The 4,433-nt window shown below is 40.7% G+C and overlaps 1 pseudogene; it reads left to right on the top strand.

The window, feature by feature from the left end:
• The first annotated feature begins 1,392 nt into the window (after positions 1–1,392).
• Positions 1,393–1,862, top strand: LOC129534823 (large ribosomal subunit protein uL24 pseudogene; annotated as a pseudogene).
• Positions 1,863–4,433: the final 2,571 nt, after the last annotated feature.

The following is a 4,433-nucleotide window of genomic DNA, read 5'->3' as shown; positions in this document are numbered from 1 at the left end:
CAAGAGTACTGGAGTGGGTTGCCATTTCCTTCTCCAGGAGATCTTCCTGACCTAGGGATTGAACCCAGTTCTCCGGCATTGCAGGCAGATGCTTTACCGTCTGAGCTACCAGGGAATTATTTTATCCATTAAGTCATTAAAAATAAAATTAGCTGTAATTATTACAAGATTCTGGCTGTTTTCTCATCTCTCCACATATCTTATCTATGCAATAGCTTTGTTGCATTTTTCTCAAAGTAAAGTCTTGAAAATATTAATTTATACCTTGATCTCCCCTGAGAATTAAGCCAGAGGATATTAATCCAGAGACTGGACAAGCAGAATGGTGCGTTTTGTTGTGCCAGGTCACTCTGACACCAGTCATCCTAGCTGGGGATTTCTTTCAGTGGCAATCACTCCTCACCTCTGGATCTATAGAAAACTTCAGATCAGTCTCATTTAGACAAGTGGCCAAAGGACAGTGTTACTACCTTCAACCCCCAGAAGCTGTTCTCCCTGCCCTCTTCCTTCCCAGTCCTCTATAGTAGAACTTTCCTGAGTGTTTTGAGATCTCTATGTGTCTCTTTTCCTCAAAATTCTGAAAAGTTCCCAAGGCAAACATATCCATTCACCCATCCAGCCAATCCACTCACTCACCCAAATCCACGTCACATCCATCCACCAACATACCCACCTACAGTCAATAAATATTCATTGAGAAATTATCATGTGCTGGGTATAATGCTGGGTATCTGGGATAGAGAAAAGAAACTGACTCTAGAGTGACCAACAGTCCTATATTGTACAGCACTGGGGTGGGGGAAATCCCAGGGTACGATATTTTTAGTGCTAAAATCAGGAAAGCCCTGGCAAACCAGGATGACTTGCCCACCCTATGCTTCTCTCAATGGAATGGGAATACAAGCAACTATGATCAAACCAAAAACACAGTGTTTTTTTAATCACTAACTCCAGTATACGAAAGAATGTCTAGCACTTAACGAGGATAAGATAGCAGTTGACTGATCAGTGGCAGGAATGACTGACAAAAGTGCTGTAAGAGGATGCTTTGGGAAGGTAGATTCATTATTTAGCAAATACTTATCAAGGGCCTGCTATGTTGACAAGTACAGTGCTAATCACTAGAGATACAATGATGAGTAAACCAGACATGGTTCCTGCCCTATTGGTGCTTACAGTATAAGAAAAAAATTGATATTTAAATAATACACCGAAATCAGAGGATACTTTGGGACCACATTGTGGGAGAACTTTCCCCAGTCTATTGATCAGGTAAGACAATGCTAGAGGAAGTAGTATTTAAACTGAGACTTAAAAAAAAAAAAAGAATGAGTAAGAAAGAAGAAGGTGGGTAGGGAGTGGAAGAAAGTTAAAAGATTTAGGTCACTCTTCCCTTCTATGGCCATCGCTGAAGCGCCAGTGGCCAAAATGAAGTTCAATCCCTTTGTGACTTCTGACCGAAGCAAAAATCGAAAAAGGCATTTCAATGCGCCTTCCCACATTCGCGGGAAAATTATGTGTTCTCTTTCTGAAGAGCCAAGACAGAAGTACAATTTCGATCCATGCCCATCTGAAAGGATGAAGAAGTTCAGGTTGTATGAGGGCACTACAAAGGGCAGCAAATTGGCAAAGTAGTCCAGGTTTACAGGAAGAAATACGTCATCTACATTGAACGAGTGCAGCGGGAGAAGGCTAATGGCACAACTGCCAATGTGGGCATTCACCCCAGCAAGGGGGTTATCACCAGACTAAAACTGGACAAAGACCGCAAAAAGATCCTCAAACGTAAAGACAAATCTCACCAAGTAGGAAAGGAAAAGGGCAAATATAAGGAAGAAACCATTGAGAAGATGCAAGAATAAAGTCATCTTGTCTACAGCTTTCATTAAAAACTGTTAAAATGAAAAAAAAAAAAAAAGATTTAGGTCAAATGAGTTCTGGAAAGAGACTTTCCATGTGAGAAAATGTGGCTGTAACAGCAACTCCAGCTTCAACCTCTGAGGTTTCATTTTCCCCCCACAGTATTATTTCACTTTAATACCCAAAATGTATTTCTCTTTAGATATTCCACTCAGGGGTCAAGTCTTCTATGAGGACTCTCTGGCCTCTCTTCTTTCAGACCGATTTGAGCATTCCATCTGGGGAGGTCCAGCTACATGTTCACCAAAACATGTTTTCAAATCTCCTTCTCAGGATAGCACTGGACTATATTTCTTAGCCCTCCTGCATCTAGATGGGGCCACATGACCACATGCTGTGTTACTTCTGCCACAAAATGATTATGAAAAGGTATATTTTCTCCCATCTGGCTCTCTCCCCATATGCCAGCTGCTGATGCTGCTGCTGCTGCTAAGTCACTTCAGTCGTGTCTGACTCTGTGTGACCCCATAGACGGAAGCCCACTAGGCTCCCCCGTCCCTGGGATTCTCCAGGCAAGAACACCGGAGTGGGTTGCCATTTCCTTCTCCAATGTGTGAAAGTGAAAAGTGAAAATGAAGTCGCTCAGTCGTGTCCGACCCTTAGCGACCCCATGGACTGCAGTCTACCAGGCTCCTCCATCCATGGGATTTTCTAGGCAAGAGTACTGGAGTGGCTTGCCATTGCCTTCTCCGTATGCCAGCTAGGTGATGCTTAACAGTCTTCAGTAGAGGATGGAACGGGCCTGGATCTCTAAATGACTTTGTGGAGTAGAGTCTCCCTTCCCAAGCTGACCCTCAATAAACCTGAACATGAGCTAGAAATAGTTTATTCTTAAGTATTCTTAACACACACATTTTAGTATGTGTTAAGTCCCTTATATTTGGGAGTTCATATGTTACAGGAAGTAGCCCTACTTACCTTAACTATTATACCATTCTCTACCCTGATCATATTTATCTCTGCACCATTTAAAATCATGCAAAGTACTTACTTGTTTATAGGGATGTCTCATCTATTAGAATCTAAGTTCCTTGATATGTCTTACTCCCCTTTGAATCCTTAGCACCTAGTACAGTGCCTAGCACATGTAAGTACTCAACTATTTGATGAATGAATGAATAAATGAATGCATGATGCTTAACCCTCTGGGAGGTTTCCACTTTCCCTTTAAAAATCAGGCCCACAATGGAAAAAGCCCCATTCTCTGTTTTTCCTTAGCGTAGCTTCCATTCTCTGAAGGAATTTTACTAAATCCTAAGAGAAAACAGAAAATAATTATAGAAAATAGTAACAGCAGAGTCAAGTTTCTATACCACAGGTTTTGAATTTCGCAAGCCCAGTAAAAGCAGTGAAAAGTTTTCTTTACAGAAATGAAACTATGCCATTTGCAGCAACGTGAATGGATCTGGAGATTATCATACTAAGTGAAGTAAGTCAGGCAAAGACAAATATCACATGATATCACTTATACGTGGACTCTAAAAAAAATGATACAATTGAACTTATTTACAAACAGAATCACAGGCTTTGGAAACAAATTTATGGTTACCAAAGGAGAAATAGGGGGAAGGATACATCAGGAGTTTGGAATTAACATATACACACTACTATATATAAAATAAACAAACAACAAGGACCTACTGTATAGCACAGGGAAATATATTCAATATTTTAAAATAAATTATAAAGGAAAGGAACCTGAAAAAATATAATATGGAATCTAGAAAAATGATACTGATGAACCTATTTGCAGGGCAGCAATGGAAATGCAGACATAAAGAATGGACTTGGGGACACAGTGGGGGAGGAGAGGATGGGATAAATTGAGAGAGCAGCACTGAAACATGTGCATTGCCATATGTAAAATGGATAGTCAGTGAGAATTCGTTGTATGATGTAGGGAGCTGAGCTGGGTGCTCTGTGATAACCTAGAGGAGCGGGATACAATGGGGGATAGGAGGGAGGTTCAAGAGGTAAAGAACTTATATATACCTATGGCTGATTCATGTTGATGTACGGCAGAAGCCAACACAATATTATAAAGCAAATTTTCCTTCAATTAAAAATAAATTTAAAAAGAATATATATATAACTGAATCACTTTGCTGTACACCTGAAATTAATGCATTGTAAATCAACCATACTTCAATAAAAAATATGCAAATAAAAGTGTTATTTACAGACACCCCCAACCCTCTTTCTTGAGACAGATTTACTGTTTAGGCCGGCTAAATAAAATTTTCCCTGCTGCAACACCTTTCCCATGTATGGCATGCTCCAATTAATAATGTCTCTCTTTACATTCCCTCATAGCTCAGTTGATAAAGAATCCGCCTGCAATGCAAGAGACCCCAGTTCAATTCCTGGGTTGGGAAGATCCCCTGGAGAAGGGATCTTCTACCCACTCCAGTATTGTTGGGCTTCCCTTGTGGCTCAGCTGGTAAAGAATTTGCCTGCAATGTGGGAGACCTGGGTTCGATTCCTGGATTGGGAAGATTCCCTGGAGAAGGGAA

Source organism: Moschus berezovskii, chromosome X (assembly GCF_049115385.1).
Source record: "Moschus berezovskii isolate FMDL1 chromosome X, NW_MosBer_1.0, whole genome shotgun sequence".
In the NCBI taxonomy this organism is placed as follows: Eukaryota; Metazoa; Chordata; class Mammalia; order Artiodactyla; family Moschidae; genus Moschus; species Moschus berezovskii.
Note: the sequence above shows the minus strand (reverse complement) of the source record. Positions and strands in the feature narration are given on the sequence as shown.